The sequence below is a fragment of the Melospiza georgiana genome, chromosome Z (genome assembly GCF_028018845.1).
Source record: "Melospiza georgiana isolate bMelGeo1 chromosome Z, bMelGeo1.pri, whole genome shotgun sequence".
Taxonomy (NCBI): domain Eukaryota; kingdom Metazoa; phylum Chordata; class Aves; order Passeriformes; family Passerellidae; genus Melospiza; species Melospiza georgiana.
The window spans coordinates 55,748,421-55,769,069 of NC_080465.1; positions in this window are offsets into that span (position 1 = coordinate 55,748,421).

Here is a 20,649-nt window from a genome sequence, read left to right on the forward strand (position 1 = left end):
ACAGAGCCCCCGAGACAGCGCTCAGTGCCCAGGTGTCCGTGTGGCCGGGCCCGAGCGTGGCAGGGAGAGGCCAGGAGAGGCGCAGGGGGAGCACGGAGCCTGGTGGCCCTGAAGCTGCCCCTGGGCCAGGTTTGAGGCCAGCGCCTGAGGCAGGGAGATGCAGTGGGGGAAGGAGGATGGAGAGCTGCTGGGGAGGCAGCCTTGGGGCCAGCAAAGGCCACTTGCAGAAACTCACAGCCAGGGCAAAGACAGCCGTTTCGCCCCCACCGGAGGTGCAGGTGCTGTGCTCTGGCCAGCTCCCCAGCACATCCAGGAGTATCAGCTGTGCCAGCTCCGCAGTCCTGGCTGAGGCCATGATGGTCTTCCACATGGCCATGGCAGCTCTGCGGGGTTAGAGCTGTGTCTCAGGGGGGTCTCAGACACAGCACCGGGGCCAGCTGAGCTGGCTGCCAGTTCTGCCACTGCCCACTGCCCCCCTGGCAGCAGCACCCAGACAGCCCAGCCCTGTGGGGACAGAGCCCTGAGAGGCAGCAAGGGAGCATGGCAGCAGGCTCAGGGGCTGCCATGCCAGGGCTGGGAAAGGGAGCAGCCAGAGGGCCCTGGAACTCTCTGTTGGTCAGATACCTGGGGCAGGCTGTGCAGGGTGATGGGCTGGGGAGCCCATCAGGGGCAGGTGGGCCCCATACCTGTCACAGGACGGGGCCACACGCAGGAGCGTCATGACGGCGTCCTTTGGCTGTGCTTCGGTGAGATCCAGCAGGGTCTTGTCCAGCCTGTGCTCAGCAGAATCATTGGCCAAGAGCCACTGGTGGATGTAGCTGACCATGGCAGGCACCTGGAGAAGGCACCGGGAGACTTGGAAAGCTGCCAGAGAGAGCAATGTTCCCAGCTTCTGCAGAGGGGTGCTTCCCTTGCCACCACGCTGCCATGTGGCCTGAAAGGCTCACAGCAGCCAGCATGCCTGCCTTTGGAGGCCAAGCAATTCCTGGGGGGATCAAACCCTGGCCACAGGCTGCTTACTTGCTTGGGATTGTAAACATCTTCCTCTACAAGCATAGCCAGCAGGGCAGCACTGCTCTTGCTTTGGAAGATGGGCGAGTATGGTCTGAGGCCTGCGCCCATGGTCTCTTCCTCCTTAATCCTCTTGATGAAGTTGCAAACAAACTGTAGGAGAAGGGCAAGAAGGCAGGGATGTTGCATGGAGTGCTGCACACACGGTGCTGGGCTGAGCAGGGAGAGCAGGCCCAGCCCAGGTGGGGATGGCTGCAGGTACCTGCGCTGTTCTGCGGAAGCGGCCACGGCGGGACTCCTGCTCTTGTGTGCGCTCCGGGGCTGCATCTGGCAAAGAGCGAGCGCAGACAGAGATGAGGGGCTGCGGGAGGGGCCGGACTACACGGCCCAGCCCTGCGCTCCCCAGGCAGAGAGAGGCCCGGGATGCGCCAGGGGATGGAGCACGGCCACTGCGGGCTGTCTGCCCGGCCCCTCTTCCGTCCTGTCCAGGGGCACGTCCCCAGGGGATAGCATGGCATGGCCCGGCACGGCCCGGCCCGGCACGGAATGGCGTGGAGCCAAGCTGGCCGCAGGCACCAGTCCTGTTGCCCAGCTCTGCCACTCACCCTCGTGTGGTGGCTGGAATGGCACCACCTCTTCAGTGTCCTGTGCCAGGGCAGCTGCAGGGCCTTCTTCCTCCTCCTCCACCCAGGCCAGCTTGGGCACTTTTGGGGGTCGCTGCTCCATGTCTCGGACTGGATTTGTGGCTATTTGCAGGAGAGGTGCCTTGGAAAAGCTCCAAGTCACCAAATCCTGCAGTCCTGCCTGGAAGGCACCGTCAAGAAAGAAGCCTCAGGAAGGCTACAGGACAGCAAGTCCTGCACTCGGTCTCAAGGGCTCCTGCCACAAGGACAGGAGACTCCTGTGAAGGATTGTGGTCTGGCCTCAAGGGCACCTGCAGAAGAGAAGCCTCAGGGAGACCACAGGTAAGAAGGTCCTGTGGTCTGGCCTGGAGCTCAGCTGCAGGAACAACGCTTAAGAAAAGCTCCGGGTGGGACGCGAACGAGCGCGCTGTGCGGGGGCTCCTCACGGCACCGCTCTGTCCTGTCCTGTCCCGCGGTGTGCTCCAAGCACTGTGGCCTGCTCTTGTCACCGCCAGCTCCTATGCCACCGGGTGTCACAAAGGGCCCTTGGACACCCGGTTCCATTCGATGCCACGGTGACCATGCTGCAGCGTGTCACCAAGGGCCCTTGCACACACTGCCGCCTGCCTCGGGGCTGCCCCCAGCCCACCCAAACTGGCCCAGGTTGGAAGGAATGCCTGGCCCCAGGTGTCTAAGCCAGGCCGAGAAGATCTTTAGCAAGGGCCCTTTAGCAAGGGCTCAGAGCATCAGCAAAGGCTGCCCTGCTCTGCGGGCTCAGGGGCAGCAGAAGGAGCCGCCAGGGCTGCTGACACAGCCGCGCTGGGAAGGGCACGGGACCTTGCAGGGCAACTGGCACGGCCTCCTTGGGACACGTCCCAGCTGGTGGCCACCCTAAACCTGCGGGTGTGACTGCACAAGGAAGGTGTGGGCCCGGGCACGAATTCTGCTCTGAGCCCTGGGGCCCGGGGAGCGCTGACATCAGCAGGTGTGGCAGAGTGGCCGGCCAAGCAGACCCGCCACCCCTCGAGCCCCTGGCAGCGCTGGTGCCCGTCTCCTGCCCCAGAGACCTGTGCCCCCGGGGGGCTTCTGTGCCAGAGGGAGCCAAAGCCCACGTGCATTGGGGGCTGTGCTCCTTCCTGCAGGGGCTGATGGCAGGAGCAGCTGGAGCAACTGCTGGCACACTTGGTCTCTGTCAGATGATGTTGCTCCTTCCTGCAATGAATTTTTCTCATGGAAGGCATTGGCAGTAGCAGCAGAGCACCATCCATTGCTGAGTTTCCCCGGGGCAATTAGATTACAAAGTAACAAAGTCTGAAATTTCCTTGTGCTTTTCTCACTCTCTTTCCTGCATTCTGGGACAAATAGAATCTGCCCAGCCTCTGCTATTCTCGGCTTCAGTTGCTGCATATGTCGCTCCGGCAGCTCCCGTCCAAACAAAACCGTGTCCCTGCTGAGCACAGCAATGAGTGGCCACAAAGTGGGAAGTTCCCCAGTGAACATCAAGGCAGACACGTGCAAGTGCAGAGGATAAGGATAACTGTGGGAGGACAAGCTGTTCTGTGTCTCTGATGATGGTGCCCACACCCTAAAGCAGCAGCCAAGAGAAGTGCTGGAAGCAGATGGGCACGGTTTTGGGCAGGACAATAGAAAAAGATATGAAGCCTTTAGCCAGAATGCAAAGGAGGACTGCAAGGATGGAGTGTGGTCTGGAGGGGAAGCCCCAGATGCAGCTGAGGCCACTTTCTTCTGCCTGGAGGAGAGTAAAGGGCACCATTGTGGTCTTCACCATCCTCCTGAGGGGAATCGGAGGGGCTGCTGCAGCTCTCGTCACTGTTGGGAGCAGTGACAGCACTGGAGAAAAGGGCAGGGAGCTGGGATAGGGCAAGTTTCATTTCCATATCAGGAAAAGGTCTTTCACCCAGAGCACGGTCAGGCACTGGGACAGGTTCCCCAGTGACGCAGCCCAGCGGAGCCCGGGCTGGCTCTTGGGAAAACTGCGGCGCTGCGCCAGGAGTGGGGAATGGCCAAGGCGTGGGTTCTGCCTGCGGCTGAACCTGATGAGTCACTGCTCAGTGGTTCAGGATCTACTAAGTGCAGCACGGAGCAGGCAAAAGAGAAGGAGGAGGCTCCTGGATAGGGAGGTTCTAGAGGCAAAGGTATATTCCAAGGGAAGGATTCAGCAGCAAAGAGGCGCCAGCACTTCTGTGCGTGGGATTTTATAGGGGTACAACTCGGGCGGTGGATACAGAGGATTGATCAATAAGGAATCTGCAGGGAAGGAGCCAGGGGATTACATCAGTTGCTTGGGACTAATTAGGCCAGATGGGAGGAGAAGGTAGGTCACCTGGACCAGCGGGGCTTGCAGCAACAGGGGAATTCCAAAGGGGTGGTGCAGTCAGGGATTGGTCCAAGGCAAAACTGACAGGGAAGGTTCAGGAATAAAGAGCTGCATGATCTTGACAGGCAGGGAAGGAGCTGGAACAAAGAGTGGGCAATGGCATGAGGGACAGCTTTGACGGAGGGCAAAACCTAGGGGTAAACCAACGTGTGGAAAGCACGGGCTACGTGAAAACAAACCATCATACGCTAACTGACAAATAAACACCAACCGGAACACGCCAGGGAAATGGGCACAGCACCGGGCTCGTCTGACTTTGAGAAGCGTTTGAACAACATCGAGCAGTCACTCAATCTTTTAGACACTACATCAAAAGTCAAGGGTTGTGAACTCCAGGTTGACACGAGTATATACTCCCGGGTATGACTTTAGATGGTTTTTTAAGAAATTCGTTTTACGTCTGATCAAACCCCAATTCTGCGAAGGTTGTGTGGAACGTGGAATCCTTTTATTTTCATTGCTTGTTAGGACTGTAAAAAAGAATATTGGTGCTGGGTGACTGAGAGACAGCCCATGTGTGTGAAGTGGAGTATACAGGGGATGAAGAGAAGGAAAGGAGAAGTACTACTAGATCCTGTTAAGTTTTGAAATTTTGATAGCATGAAGAATGAACAAGACGAGAAGTAAAGATGGTATTAAAAAGAGTCCACTAGAACGTAATTTAGCAGTGGAGAAAGATTTGGGAGGAATGCCAGAGGGTAATTTTTCAAAGAAAGGTAATTGGATGAAATAGCCTACCCAATGGTAGCCTTGGTGTCAATTAGGAAGCGGTGAAAAGTGACCCCTGCTGAAACTTTATGATACATTTTTACAGTTGATGTTATTTTGAAGCAAAGAAGAAAAATGAGATCCAGCCATATATGCAGACATGTTTTTTACCCTGAAGAATAAACCTGAGGGGCAGAAAGATTTGTGGCTTTTTTATTTGGCCCCATAGGACCTTTAGTCCTAACTTTGGAAAGAGAAAAGAGGCAGAAAATAAAGCTGTTCAGCATCCAGCATAGGGCAGAGATGTTTGAAAATGGCTCCAATGCACCAGGAAGATTGTGTCCTAGGTGTCCAAGACTTACAGCCGAGTTACTCCAGGCCAGCTCGAGTACACTCCCCCTCAGCCAACCACGCGGCCCCCTGAATGAAACCCAGATGGCAGTGAGGATGAGGTGAGGGGACACTTTCAGAGACCCCCAGTGACAACCAACACAAGGAATAAAACCAAGAAAGCTTTGCCTTTAGTCCCCCGCTTATGGCTAGTCTTGAGTCGCCCAGGAGAAGCCATGTGTGTGAACATCTGCTTTTCTCCGAGTGAGCGGAACCGTTGGTGGGAAAAAGTGAAAATGTATAGAGAAAACCCAGGCAAAGTAGCAAAAAGATTGGAGTGCATAGTCAAGAATCAAGACCCAGAGTGAGGTGCTACTGATTTGATGTTGACAGAGCTAACAAAACCAGCAAAGAGTTGGTGATCAAGGTAGCCAGAGCACGTGCGCAGGGACAAATTGCTAGTGGAGCCTTACAAGGCACAGTGGACCAGCTGTCTCCTATTGTAAGCCCTTTGTGGGACCCGAACGATGCAGGCAGCTGTGCAATGTTAACCAGATGCCGGGAACTAGTCAAATTTGAATTACAAAATGCTAGTCCAAAAGCAATAAATTGGTCAGTAATAGATAATGTTACACAGGGCCAGCACGAGTCACCCACTGACTTTGTGGACAGGTTGTGAGCAGCTGCACATAAAGCACAGCTCTGGATCCCTGGTCGGATATGGGAAAGCAGCAGTCCGTTTCCCTGATGTTAGGGCAATCTAGCCCAGGTGTCAGGCAGAAACTTCAGAGGCTGAAAGAGCCTGTAAAGAGAGACTTAAAGGCATTAATGAGAAAAGCATCAAAAGCGTATGATGATAAAGACAGAGAAAAAGAAAAAGAACTCCCTGCAGCCATGGTGGCAGCTCTGGATCAGCACCAGGGAGAGGACGCGCATGAAACAGAGGCAGGGGCAAAAGTAGCAGAGGCAGAGGAGTTTCAAACCAGGCACAGACCAAGCTGGGGCCAAATCAATGTGCATATTGTAAGAAATAAGGACACTGGAAATAGGGCCAGTGCCCAGAGTTAGCAGACAAAGTACACCAAACTCTTGTAGCCGCTCTAGATGATAAGAAATGACCGAGACGGGCAGTTCTTACCCTAGCACTTCTTACCCTAGCAGGTTAAAATAAGGCTAAAGGATGATGAAGAGGTGGAATTTTCAATAAATAGTGGAAACCCATTTTTCACTCTTGAATCAAGCACTGATACCCAAAAGTGAGAACTATCTTCAAGCAATAGGAGCCACGGGCCAGCCAGAAAATGCATTCTTCCTGCAACCACTTAAATGGAAAATCAAGAAGAAACTGGCAATCCATCAGTTTCTTTATTTACCAAACGCACCCAAATCTGTCCTAGGCAGAGATTTGCTTGAAAATTTCGATACAACAGTTCCGTTTAGGAAAAGAAAAATTAAGTTGAAGGTACCTGAAGACAAACTGGTTTTAGCAGTAGGACTGACAATTGACACAAGACCAACAAACAAGAATAACTATTTAGAGCAAGTATTGAATCAGGTGTAGCCAAGAGTATGGGATACTGATAGCCCAGGAAAATCCAAATGAGCAGACCCCATTACAATTGAGCTGCAGACAAGAGTTAGGCCATAGTCACAAAGCAATACCTTTGAAGATTATAGGCTGGGAAAAGAACGGAGGCAACAATGAATAAATTCCTGACATCAGGATTATTGGAAGAATGGGAGTCAAAATGTATTACTCCTAGATTAGCAATAAAGAAACCTAATGGAACTTAGAGACTAGTGCCAGATTTGCCGGCAGTTAATGGTTTCTACCTTACTACCTTACTAGCTAAACTTGGAGATGATTTTATCTGGTGCGGGGAACGTCCATGGCCCGCTGCTGTCGAGAGCGGTTCCCTCTTGGTCTGAGAGACCAGCTGCCCCAGCCCACCTTGCTCTCAGGCCCGGAGCTTGTAATGTGCGCTGGAGCGGCAGGTGAAGGAGGGCTCTTGACACCATGTCTGATGCAACAGGGTTTCTTGAAGGCAGGTCAGAGGGTCCAGGTTGGGTGAGGGTGACAAGAGGGACAGGACCAGGCAGCAGCACAACCACTGTAACACGACACATAAGGCCAGACACCTGCAACCTGCTGGGGAAGGCCCAAGTCTGCTTAGTGACCCACGTGTGCCCTCAGCATTGGGACACCCACCTTTCCCTCAGTGACCCTCACGTCCCAGGGTCAGCAAATTAAGAGGCACCAGCCATCCTGTAGGTGACTCACAGCGAGTGCAGTGGGTCATGGTGGCCAGGGGCCAGAAGCAGGCAGAAAGCCATCAGGGCTGGGGAAAAGGCTCTGCTCTGCTTACAGCGTGGGCTGAGGGCCGGGAGAGCTGCATTTCCGCCTTGAGATGTGGGAGACGGGGCCTTTCACCCTCCTTATAGGGCTGCCCCTCGCTGCAGGCAGCCCAAGGAGTACGACGACAAAAGGCCGAGAGCAGCAAAGCAAAGAGCCAGCCCTGCACACAGAGAGGTGGCCCAGGTGGCCCTGAAGGTGCCTGCTGCACTCTCATGTGGCCCTGCCCTGGGAATGACAGGAATGCCCTTTGTCCAAGAGGGCCTTTCTGTGACCCCTCTGGGATCCAAGCTGCTGCTCTTCTGGCTCAATGGGATGTAAAGCCACAGAGCTAGGCCTCCCCTAGAGCAACAGGAGCAAGACTCAGCAAGCAGGCAGTGGAGCTCAATGCCTAAGGCTGAGGGGCGGGGGGCTCCAGTCTGGAGCACAGGCCACACGCCCAGCCCCGCAACTCCTGGCCTCAGAGGCCTGAAAGGCCAGGACCAGGGTTCCACGCCTGATTCCAGGGGGTCCCTCCAACCGGCCACCGAGGAAGCGCCAGAGCAGCCGGCTGTCAGGATCAAGGCGGCTGCCAGGAGGCTGCTTATGGCCTCTGCCAACCCATTGCTCAGGGCTTACCAGTGACTCACGGTGTCCCCCCAGCCCGGCCAAGCTTCCCGGCAGCAGCGCCACAGCCCCACAGCAGCTCCAGAGAAGCCCCATCCAGAGGCACCTGGGAGCCCTCAGCAAAGCAACCAGCAGCACACGGGCAGGAGGACGCGGATGGCCTTTCCTGCGTGGCACAGGGCTTGTGGCCATCTCCAGGCACCGCTCTGGCAGGGATCCCCACAGCTCCTGCCCCTGCCCAGCTGCTCTGTCGGCAGCACAAAGGCTTCAGCAGAACCACCAGAGGCCAAGGGGCTTCTGGCCTTTTTCCCTGAAACACTGCACGCTTGGGCAGCTGGATGAGCACAAGCACCCTTTTGCCCCTCTTCCCCTATGCCCTACGGACACTGTGCAGGAAAAGAAAGATCCTGGGACTCTGTGTATTGGAAGATACTCTATATTTACATTGTCAACAAAAAGGAAAATACAAACACAAAAATCGAAGAGAAGAACAAGAAAACCCCTGCTGGCTCAAGAGGCCCAGCAGACAGAGCCTTGCGCAGATCATCTCTCTGAGGAGCTGCAGCAGAACAGCAAGGCAGTGCCCCACAGACGAGGCCGTTTCTTCCATGCACTGCGGAATTGATCTCGCAGCTTATGCCATGTGGAGTACGGAGCTCTCTGTACAGCCCGGAGAACTAAACAAGATTCAATTGCAGCATTTCTGATTGCGGGACTGCTGTCATAGGCCATTTCTTCAAGGGCTGCAAGAGAGAGGAACAGAGCCAAGGTCAGATCCCGGATGTGCAGGGAGCCGAGGTGAACCCCCTGGCAGGGTCATCCCGGCCGGCTCTTGCCATGGCCCACAGGGAGCAGGGACCGAGGGGATCAGCCCAAAGCTGCTGGCCACGAATGCCACACGTGGCCCTGAAATGTCTGTGTGCTCTGGCCACGGGAGCAGAGCCCTCCGCAGCCGGGGCAGGGCTTGCAGCTTCCCGTGCCTGCCCCCGCAGTCAGTCCGCTGCCCTCACTCACTCACCACTGCAGATCAGCTGAAGCTCTTGCTGCTGCCCCCTCAGGTGCCGGCCGGCCATCCCTGTGAACACAGAGCCTGTCACGGCCCCAGCAGCACAGCTCCCTGCCAGCGGCGCTGCCGGCGCTGTGGCCACACGGGCTGCTGGCCCCGCAGGGCTCAGCCCGAGCCTTTGCCGCATGCTGCCGCCCAAGGGCACGGCTGCCAGAGGGCAGCAGCAGCAATGCCCGGGCCCGGCGGGCCTCCACGGCGCCGGGCCCGGGTGGCACTGCCGGGGCAGCAGGCGGGGCCGGGGCCCAGCTGCGGTGGGCAGGGGAGGGAGCGCGGGCTCGTGGCTCACCCATGAAGCTGACGGCCGCCTCTCGCAGGGGCTCCTGTGGGCTCTGCAGGTAGCGCAGGGCCCGGCGCAGGTGCTCGGCCGCTCGGCTCCTGTCCTCTGCCAGCTGGAGAGAGCAGCAGGAGGGAAGGGTTGGCGCGGGCCCAGGCCCCGGGCCGGGCGCTGCCTCCGCCCAGCCCCGGCCCTCCCCTGCTCGCAGAGCCCTGAGGCGTGGCCAGCAGCAGCTGGCGCCAGGCTCCCGAGGGGCGGGGCCGGAGGGCCGGCTGCTACCCGGGGAGCCGCGGTGCCGCCCCGCCGCCCTCCTGGGCCGGGACTGCGTGGGCGCCCGGCTCGGGCCCACGGGAGCCTGGAGAAGAGGCTGCGCGGCCTCTGGGAGCAGCAGCGGGCAGGGGCACAGCTGCCAGCCCCGCAGACTGAGCACCGCCCTCAGGGGCCTTCTGCAGGCTGAGGCTGGGGTTTCTCGGCTGCTCTTACCAGGCACTCGCCAAACCTCTGATCCACCTGTAGCATTTGTTGGAGATCCCTCCTCTTCAGGAATCTGGCCGTAGAATGCAGCGTTTCCCGGGAGGCCTGGAGAGCAGCAGAGACGCACTGATGGCCCCACAGTGCAGGGCACAGGAGGCAGCCGATGCCACAGGCTGGAAGAGGCTGCAGCCCGCAAGGTGCCAGGGCAGGAGGCAGCGCAACCCCCTGCCAGGGGGACAGTAGCTGGCCACAAGTGCTCACCTCAGCAACAATCTGATTCTCATCATGGCAGTGGAAGTAGAGTGGGAGCAGGCTCTGGCGCACGTGGGACTTCAGGGCCTTTCTTCCCTCTTCTGTTAATAAGTCGAGCATCTCTTGAAAGACAGACATGGAGCTCAGTTGCACCTGGATATCATCCTGTATGAAAGAGAAGGGCAAAAGAGCTGAGCATCAGCTGCTTCAGGCCCCCCAGGGCACAGGCCTGCATCTGCACAGGGCACCAAGTGTGCGGGCAGCAGCCAGTGGCCGTGGCTGTGGGCACAGAGCCTTACGCGGTCAAAGAGTGGCAGGAGCGCCTCAGCCAGCTGCAGGGCGATGGGGGTGGGTATTGGGGCACCATTATCCAGGAGTAAATGTCTGAGTAGAAGAATGGTCATCCTGATCATGTCACTATTATTTTCCTCCAGGAGCTCCACAAGACTTTCAGTCAGGCTCCGCATTTTTTCGGCCTGCGTGGAAGCCAACTTTGTGAAAGGCCGCCCTGCTGCCGCAGGGCCCAGAGGCCAAAGGCCTGTCCCGAAGCACTCGGGCAGCTGAAGCGGGAGGCAGGAGAGCTGGGAGCAGCTGCCCCAGCGCCCGAAGGCCAGGCAAGGCCAAGCGACTGCGTTGCCCAGCCCCACGCTGCCTGCAGGGCTTCAGCCACGGGCCCATTCTCACCATCAAGGGATTCTTGCCCAGCACTACGAGGCCTCTGAGTGCCAAGTAACGCCTCGCCATGTGCTCGCTCTGCAGGTTCTGTGCCATGATCTCCAGAAGACTGTCACTGCATTCCCTCAAGTCCAGGCAGTCGAGGACCTGAAAGGGACAGGGCAGTGAAAGGGGAGCCGGCCGGCAGGAGCCCAGAAGCGCACAGGGCCCAGAAGCGCAAAGGGCCGGGCCCAGGCAGCAGCAGATGGCCCAGGCAGCAGCACAGGGCACGGGCACGGGTGTCTTTGTCCTGGCAGCTGTGGCTACGAGAGGGCAGAGAGCTGGGAGGCAGCTCAGCCAGGCAGTGCTGGCCTTGAGGCTCACCTCCACAAGGAATGCCAGGGCAGGGAAATCCCAGTATGGCATCTCTTGGCCGAGCAGGGCGAGCAGGTAGAATGCAACCGCGGAACAGAAGTGTATGGCTAGACGGCGAATTTCTCTGAAGAGGGGAGAAAGGAAACAAGACCCCTGAGGCAGTGGGGCAAACCTCTCCCAGGAGTGGCTCACCTAGTTCTCATCTTCCCCCAGCACCCTTCCAGCAAGGGGACCTGGGCCATTTGGGAGTTGGTTGCTGATGGGCAGCCTCCTCTCCCAGCCTTTTCCAGTCTGCTTGGCTGTCCCTCAGGGACAAGGCCCTCCCGCCCATTACCACGGGCACTTAGTGGGGCACCTGGGCACAGAGCACAAATGTCAGAGGCCGTAGGGAGAAGGGGGTCTCACCTGGCAAGCAGAGCCACGGCAAAGTGGTGAGTGTCAACAGAGAGCAGCGTGTCCCAGGCACACCTGCGTTCCATTGCCACCACCACATCCTCGCAGCGGAGCAGGCAGAGCAGGGACTTCAGGGTCCGCACTGCAAACCTGTGTGCAGAGCAAAGCCCAGGTCACACAGGCAGCACTGGCTCCTTGGCAGGCCACGTGGCAGGGCCAGGAGGACTGGCACGGAGCACCTGTTGGGGCTGGTGGCAAGGCCATGCTCTTCCTGGCATGCCTTCCAGAAGGTAAGGACCTCCTCTGGCGTATCCAGAGTGCTGAAGAACACTTGGAAGAGCAGATGCACAAATAGCTGGGGGAAATACAGCCTCAATATCCGTGGGAGACAGGGCACCTGGAGGATTTTCCACATCACCACAGTTGCCTGCAAAGGACAGAGCCCCCGAGACAGCGCTCAGTGCCCAGGTGTCCGTGTGGCCGGGCCCGAGCGTGGCAGGGAGAGGCCAGGAGAGGCGCAGGGGGAGCACGGAGCCTGGTGGCCCTGAAGCTGCCCCTGGGCCAGGTTTCAGGCCAGCGCCTGAGGCAGGGAGATGCAGTGGGGGAAGGAGGATGGAGAGCTGCTGGGGAGGCAGCCTTGGGGCCAGCAAAGGCCACTTGCAGAAACTCACAGCCAGGGCAAAGACAGCCGTTTCGCCCCCACCGGAGGTGCAGGTGCTGTGCTCTGGCCAGCTCCCCAGCACATCCAGGAGTATCAGCTGTGCCAGCTCCGCAGTCCTGGCTGAGGCCATGATGGTCTTCCACATGGCCATGGCAGCTCTGCGGGGTTAGAGCTGTGTCTCAGGGGGGTCTCAGACACAGCACCGGGGCCAGCTGAGCTGGCTGCCAGTTCTGCCACTGCCCACTGCCCCCCTGGCAGCAGCACCCAGACAGCCCAGCCCTGTGGGGACAGAGCCCTGAGAGGCAGCAAGGGAGCGTGGCAGCAGGCTCAGGGGCTGCCATGCCAGGGCTGGGAAAGGGAGCAGCCAGAGGGCCCTGGAACTCTCTGTTGGTCAGATACCTGGGGCAGGCTGTGCAGGGTGATGGGCTGGGGAGCCCATCAGGGGCAGGTGGGCCCCATACCTGTCACAGGACGGGGCCACACGCAGGAGCGTCATGACGGCGTCCTTTGGCTGTGCTTCGGTGAGATCCAGCAGGGTCTTGTCCAGCCTGTGCTCAGCAGAATCATTGGCCAAGAGCCACTGGTGGATGTAGCTGACCATGGCAGGCACCTGGAGAAGGCACCGGGAGACTTGGAAAGCTGCCAGAGAGAGCAATGTTCCCAGCTTCTCCAGAGGGGTGCTTCCCTTGCCACCACGCTGCCATGTGGCCTGAAAGGCTCACAGCAGCCAGCATGCCTGCCTTTGGAGGCCAAGCAATTCCTGGGGGGATCAAACCCTGGCCACAGGCTGCTTACTTGCTTGGGATTGTAAACATCTTCCTCTACAAGCATAGCCAGCAGGGCAGCACTGCTCTTGCTTTGGAAGATGGGCGAGTATGGTCTGAGGCCTGCGCCCATGGTCTCTTCCTCCTTAATCCTCTTGATGAAGTTGCAAACAAACTGTAGGAGAAGGGCAAGAAGGCAGGGATGTTGCATGGAGTGCTGCACACACGGTGCTGGGCTGAGCAGGGAGAGCAGGCCCAGCCCAGGTGGGGATGGCTGCAGGTACCTGCGCTGTTCTGCGGAAGCGGCCACGGCGGGACTCCTGCTCTTGTGTGCGCTCCGGGGCTGCATCTGGCAAAGAGCGAGCGCAGACAGAGATGAGGGGCTGCGGGAGGGGCCGGACTACACGGCCCAGCCCTGCGCTCCCCAGGCAGAGAGAGGCCCGGGATGCGCCAGGGGATGGAGCACGGCCACTGCGGGCTGTCTGCCCGGCCCCTCTTCCGTCCTGTCCAGGGGCACGTCCCCAGGGGATAGCATGGCATGGCCCGGCACGGCCCGGCCCGGCACGGAATGGCGTGGAGCCAAGCTGGCCGCAGGCACCAGTCCTGTTGCCCAGCTCTGCCACTCACCCTCGTGTGGTGGCTGGAATGGCACCACCTCTTCAGTGTCCTGTGCCAGGGCAGCTGCAGGGCCTTCTTCCTCCTCCTCCACCCAGGCCAGCTTGGGCACTTTTGGGGGTCGCTGCTCCATGTCTCGGACTGGATTTGTGGCTATTTGCAGGAGAGGTGCCTTGGAAAAGCTCCAAGTCACCAAATCCTGCAGTCCTGCCTGGAAGGCACCGTCAAGAAAGAAGCCTCAGGAAGGCTACAGGACAGCAAGTCCTGCACTCGGTCTCAAGGGCTCCTGCCACAAGGACAGGAGACTCCTGTGAAGGATTGTGGTCTGGCCTCAAGGGCACCTGCAGAAGAGAAGCCTCAGGGAGACCACAGGTAAGAAGGTCCTGTGGTCTGGCCTGGAGCTCAGCTGCAGGAACAACGCTTAAGAAAAGCTCCGGGTGGGACGCGAACGAGCGCGCTGTGCGGGGGCTCCTCACGGCACCGCTCTGTCCTGTCCTGTCCCGCGGTGTGCTCCAAGCACTGTGGCCTGCTCTTGTCACCGCCAGCTCCTATGCCACCGGGTGTCACAAAGGGCCCTTGGACACCCGGTTCCATTCGATGCCACGGTGACCATGCTGCAGCGTGTCACCAAGGGCCCTTGCACACACTGCCGCCTGCCTCGGGGCTGCCCCCAGCCCACCCAAACTGGCCCAGGTTGGAAGGAATGCCTGGCCCCAGGTGTCTAAGCCAGGCCGAGAAGATCTTTAGCAAGGGCCCTTTAGCAAGGGCTCAGAGCATCAGCAAAGGCTGCCCTGCTCTGCGGGCTCAGGGGCAGCAGAAGGAGCCGCCAGGGCTGCTGACACAGCCGCGCTGGGAAGGGCACGGGACCTTGCAGGGCAACTGGCACGGCCTCCTTGGGACACGTCCCAGCTGGTGGCCACCCTAAACCTGCGGGTGTGACTGCACAAGGAAGGTGTGGGCCCGGGCACGAATTCTGCTCTGAGCCCTGGGGCCCGGGGAGCGCTGACATCAGCAGGTGTGGCAGAGTGGCCGGCCAAGCAGACCCGCCACCCCTCGAGCCCCTGGCAGCGCTGGTGCCCGTCTCCTGCCCCAGAGACCTGTGCCCCCGGGGGGCTTCTGTGCCAGAGGGAGCCAAAGCCCACGTGCATTGGGGGCTGTGCTCCTTCCTGCAGGGGCTGATGGCAGGAGCAGCTGGAGCAACTGCTGGCACACTTGGTCTCTGTCAGATGATGTTGCTCCTTCCTGCAATGAATTTTTCTCATGGAAGGCATTGGCAGTAGCAGCAGAGCACCATCCATTGCTGAGTTTCCCCGGGGCAATTAGATTACAAAGTAACAAAGTCTGAAATTTCCTTGTGCTTTTCTCACTCTCTTTCCTGCATTCTGGGACAAATAGAATCTGCCCAGCCTCTGCTATTCTCGGCTTCAGTTGCTGCATATGTCGCTCCGGCAGCTCCCGTCCAAACAAAACCGTGTCCCTGCTGAGCACAGCAATGAGTGGCCACAAAGTGGGAAGTTCCCCAGTGAACATCAAGGCAGACACGTGCAAGTGCAGAGGATAAGGATAACTGTGGGAGGACAAGCTGTTCTGTGTCTCTGATGATGGTGCCCACACCCTAAAGCAGCAGCCAAGAGAAGTGCTGGAAGCAGATGGGCACGGTTTTGGGCAGGACAATAGAAAAAGATATGAAGCCTTTAGCCAGAATGCAAAGGAGGACTGCAAGGATGGAGTGTGGTCTGGAGGGGAAGCCCCAGATGCAGCTGAGGCCACTTTCTTCTGCCTGGAGGAGAGTAAAGGGCACCATTGTGGTCTTCACCATCCTCCTGAGGGGAATCGGAGGGGCTGCTGCAGCTCTCGTCACTGTTGGGAGCAGTGACAGCACTGGAGAAAAGGGCAGGGAGCTGGGATAGGGCAAGTTTCATTTCCATATCAGGAAAAGGTCTTTCACCCAGAGCACGGTCAGGCACTGGGACAGGTTCCCCAGTGACGCAGCCCAGCGGAGCCCGGGCTGGCTCTTGGGAAAACTGCGGCGCTGCGCCAGGAGTGGGGAATGGCCAAGGCGTGGGTTCTGCCTGCGGCTGAACCTGATGAGTCACTGCTCAGTGGTTCAGGATCTACTAAGTGCAGCACGGAGCAGGCAAAAGAGAAGGAGGAGGCTCCTGGATAGGGAGGTTCTAGAGGCAAAGGTATATTCCAAGGGAAGGATTCAGCAGCAAAGAGGCGCCAGCACTTCTGTGCGTGGGATTTTATAGGGGTACAACTCGGGCGGTGGATACAGAGGATTGATCAATAAGGAATCTGCAGGGAAGGAGCCAGGGGATTACATCAGTTGCTTGGGACTAATTAGGCCAGATGGGAGGAGAAGGTAGGTCACCTGGACCAGCGGGGCTTGCAGCAACAGGGGAATTCCAAAGGGGTGGTGCAGTCAGGGATTGGTCCAAGGCAAAACTGACAGGGAAGGTTCAGGAATAAAGAGCTGCATGATCTTGACAGGCAGGGAAGGAGCTGGAACAAAGAGTGGGCAATGGCATGAGGGACAGCTTTGACGGAGGGCAAAACCTAGGGGTAAACCAACGTGTGGAAAGCACGGGCTACGTGAAAACAAACCATCATACGCTAACTGACAAATAAACACCAACCGGAACACGCCAGGGAAATGGGCACAGCACCGGGCTCGTCTGACTTTGAGAAGCGTTTGAACAACATCGAGCAGTCACTCAATCTTTTAGACACTACATCAAAAGTCAAGGGTTGTGAACTCCAGGTTGACACGAGTATATACTCCCGGGTATGACTTTAGATGGTTTTTTAAGAAATTCGTTTTACGTCTGATCAAACCCCAATTCTGCGAAGGTTGTGTGGAACGTGGAATCCTTTTATTTTCATTGCTTGTTAGGACTGTAAAAAAGAATATTGGTGCTGGGTGACTGAGAGACAGCCCATGTGTGTGAAGTGGAGTATACAGGGGATGAAGAGAAGGAAAGGAGAAGTACTACTAGATCCTGTTAAGTTTTGAAATTTTGATAGCATGAAGAATGAACAAGACGAGAAGTAAAGATGGTATTAAAAAGAGTCCACTAGAACGTAATTTAGCAGTGGAGAAAGATTTGGGAGGAATGCCAGAGGGTAATTTTTCAAAGAAAGGTAATTGGATGAAATAGCCTACCCAATGGTAGCCTTGGTGTCAATTAGGAAGCGGTGAAAAGTGACCCCTGCTGAAACTTTATGATACATTTTTACAGTTGATGTTATTTTGAAGCAAAGAAGAAAAATGAGATCCAGCCATATATGCAGACATGTTTTTTACCCTGAAGAATAAACCTGAGGGGCCGAAAGATTTGTGGCTTTTTTATTTGGCCCCATAGGACCTTTAGTCCTAACTTTGGAAAGAGAAAAGAGGCAGAAAATAAAGCTGTTCAGCATCCAGCAGAGGGCAGAGATGTTTGAAAATGGCTCCAATGCACCAGGAAGATTGTGTCCTAGGTGTCCAAGACTTACAGCCGAGTTACTCCAGGCCAGCTCGAGTACACTCCCCCTCAGCCAACCACGCGGCCCCCTGAATGAAACCCAGATGGCAGTGAGGATGAGGTGAGGGGACACTTTCAGAGACCCCCAGTGACAACCAACACAAGGAATAAAACCAAGAAAGCTTTGCCTTTAGTCCCCCGCTTATGGCTAGTCTTGAGTCGCCCAGGAGAAGCCATGTGTGTGAACATCTGCTTTTCTCCGAGTGAGCGGAACCGTTGGTGGGAAGAAGTGAAAATGTATAGAGAAAACCCAGGCAAAGTAGCAAAAAGATTGGAGTGCATAGTCAAGAATCAAGACCCAGAGTGAGGTGCTACTGATTTGATGTTGACAGAGCTAACAAAACCAGCAAAGAGTTGGTGATCAAGGTAACCAGAGCACGTGCGCAGGGACAAATTGCTAGTGGAGCCTTACAAGGCACAGTGGACCAGCTGTCTCCTATTGTAAGCCCTTTGTGGGACCCGAACGATGCAGGCAGCTGTGCAATGTTAACCAGATGCCGGGAACTAGTCAAATTTGAATTACAAAATGCTAGTCCAAAAGCAATAAATTGGTCAGTAATAGATAATGTTACACAGGGCCAGCACGAGTCACCCACTGACTTTGTGGACAGGTTGTGAGCAGCTGCACATAAAGCACAGCTCTGGATCCCTGGTCGGATATGGGAAAGCAGCAGTCCGTTTCCCTGATGTTAGGGCAATCTAGCCCAGGTGTCAGGCAGAAACTTCAGAGGCTGAAAGAGCCTGTAAAGAGAGACTTAAAGGCATTAATGAGAAAAGCATCGAAAGCGTATGATGATAAAGACAGAGAAAAAGAAAAAGAACTCCCTGCAGCCATGGTGGCAGCTCTGGATCAGCACCAGGGAGAGGACGCGCATGAAACAGAGGCAGGGGCAAAAGTAGCAGAGGCAGAGGAGTTTCAAACCAGGCACAGACCAAGCTGGGGCCAAATCAATGTGCATATTGTAAGAAATAAGGACACTGGAAATAGGGCCAGTGCCCAGAGTTAGCAGACAAAGTACACCAAACTCTTGTAGCCGCTCTAGATGATAAGAAATGACCGAGACGGGCAGTTCTTACCCTAGCACTTCTTACCCTAGCAGGTTAAAATAAGGCTAAAGGATGATGAAGAGGTGGAATTTTCAATAAATAGTGGAAACCCATTTTTCACTCTTGAATCAAGCACTGATACCCAAAAGTGAGAACTATCTTCAAGCAATAGGAGCCACGGGCCAGCCAGAAAATGCATTCTTCCTGCAACCACTTAAATGGAAAATCAAGAAGAAACTGGCAATCCATCAGTTTCTTTATTTACCAAACGCACCCAAATCTGTCCTAGGCAGAGATTTGCTTGAAAATTTCGATACAACAGTTCCGTTTAGGAAAAGAAAAATTAAGTTGAAGGTACCTGAAGACAAACTGGTTTTAGCAGTAGGACTGACAATTGACACAAGACCAACAAACAAGAATAACTATTTAGAGCAAGTATTGAATCAGGTGTAGCCAAGAGTATGGGATACTGATAGCCCAGGAAAATCCAAATGAGCAGACCCCATTACAATTGAGCTGCAGACAAGAGTTAGGCCATAGTCAGAAAGCAATACCTTTGAAGATTATAGGCTGGGAAAAGAACGGAGGCAACAATGAATAAATTCCTGACATCAGGATTATTGGAAGAATGGGAGTCAAAATGTATTCCTCCTAGATTAGCAATAAAGAAACCTAATGGAACTTAGAGACTAGTGCCAGATTTGCCGGCAGTTAATGGTTTCTACCTTACTACCTTACTAGCTAAACTTGGAGATGATTTTATCTGGTGCGGGGAACGTCCATGGCCCGCTGCTGTCGAGAGCGGTTCCCTCTTGGTCTGAGAGACCAGCTGCCCCAGCCCACCTTGCTCTCAGGCCCGGAGCTTGTAATGTGCGCTGGAGCGGCAGGTGAAGGAGGGCTCTTGACACCATGTCTGATGCAACAGGGTTTCTTGAAGGCAGGTCAGAGGGTCCAGGTTGGGTGAGGGTGACAAGAGGGACAGGACCAGGCAGCAGCACAACCACTGTAACACGACACATAAGGCCAGACACCTGCAACCTGCTGGGGAAGGCCCAAGTCTGCTTAGTGACCCACGTGTGCCCTCAGCATTGGGACACCCACCTTTCCCTCAGTGACCCTCACGTCCCAGGGTCAGCAAATTAAGAGGCACCAGCCATCCTGTAGGTGACTCACAGCGAGTGCAGTGGGTCATGGTGGCCAGGGGCCAGAAGCAGGCAGAAAGCCATCAGGGCTGGGGAAAAGGCTCTGCTCTGCTTACAGCGTGGGCTGAGGGCCGGGAGAGCTGCATTTCCGCCTTGAGATGTGGGAGACGGGGCCTTTCACCCTCCTTATAGGGCTGCCCCTCGCTGCAGGCAGCCCAAGGAGTACGACGACAAAAGGCCGAGAGCAGCAAAGCAAAGAGCCAGCCCTGCACACAGAGAGGTGGCCCAGGTGGCCCTGAAGGTGCCTGCTGCACTCTCATGTGGCCCTGCCCTGGGAATGACAGGAATGCCCTTTGTCCAAGAGGGCCTTTCTGTGACCCCTCTGGGATCCAAGCTGCTGCTCTTCTGGCTCAATGGGATGTAAAGCCACAGAGCTAGGCCTCCCCTGGAGCAACAGGAGCAAGACTCAGCAAGCAGGCAGTGGAGCTCAATGCCTAAGGCTGAGGGGCGGGGGGCTCCAGTCTGGAGCACAGGCCACACGCCCAGCCCCGCAACTCCTGGCCTCAGAGGCCTGAAAGGCCAGGACCAGGGTTCCACGCCTGATTCCAGGGGGTCCCTCCAACCGGCCACCGAGGAAGCGCCAGAGCAGCCGGCTGTCAGGATCAAGGCGGCTGCCAGGAGGCTGCTTATGGCCTCTGCCAACCCATTGCTCAGGGCTTACCAGTGACTCACGGTGTCCCCCCAGCCCGGCCAAGCTTCCCGGCAGCAGCGCCACAGCCCCACAGCAGCTCCAGAGAAGCCCCATCCAGAGGCACCTGGGAGCCCTCAGCAAAGCAACCAGCAGCACACGGGCAGGAGGACGCGGATGGCCTTTCCTGCGTGGCACAGGGCTTGTGGCCATCTCCAGGCACCGCTCTGGCAGGGATCCCCACAGCTCCTGCCCCTGCCCAGCTGCTCTGTCGGCAGCACAAAGGCTTCAGCAGAACCACCAGAGGCCAAGGGGCTTCTGGCCTTTTTCCCTGAAACACTGCACGCTTGGGCAGCTGGATGAGCACAAGCACCCTTTTGCCCCTCTTCCCCTATGCCCTACGGACACTGTGCAGGAAAAGAAAGATCCTGGGACTCTGTGTATTGGAAGATACTCTATATTTACATTGTCAACAAAAAGGAAAATACAAACACAAAAATCGAAGAGAAGAACAAGAAAACCCCTGCTGGCTCAAGAGGCCCAGCAGACAGAGCCTTGCGCAGATCATCTCTCTGAGGAGCTGCAGCAGAACAGCAAGGCAGTGCCCCACAGACGAGGCTGTTTCTTCCATGCACTGTGGAATTGATCTCGCAGCTTATGCCATGTGGAGTACGGAGCTCTCTGTACA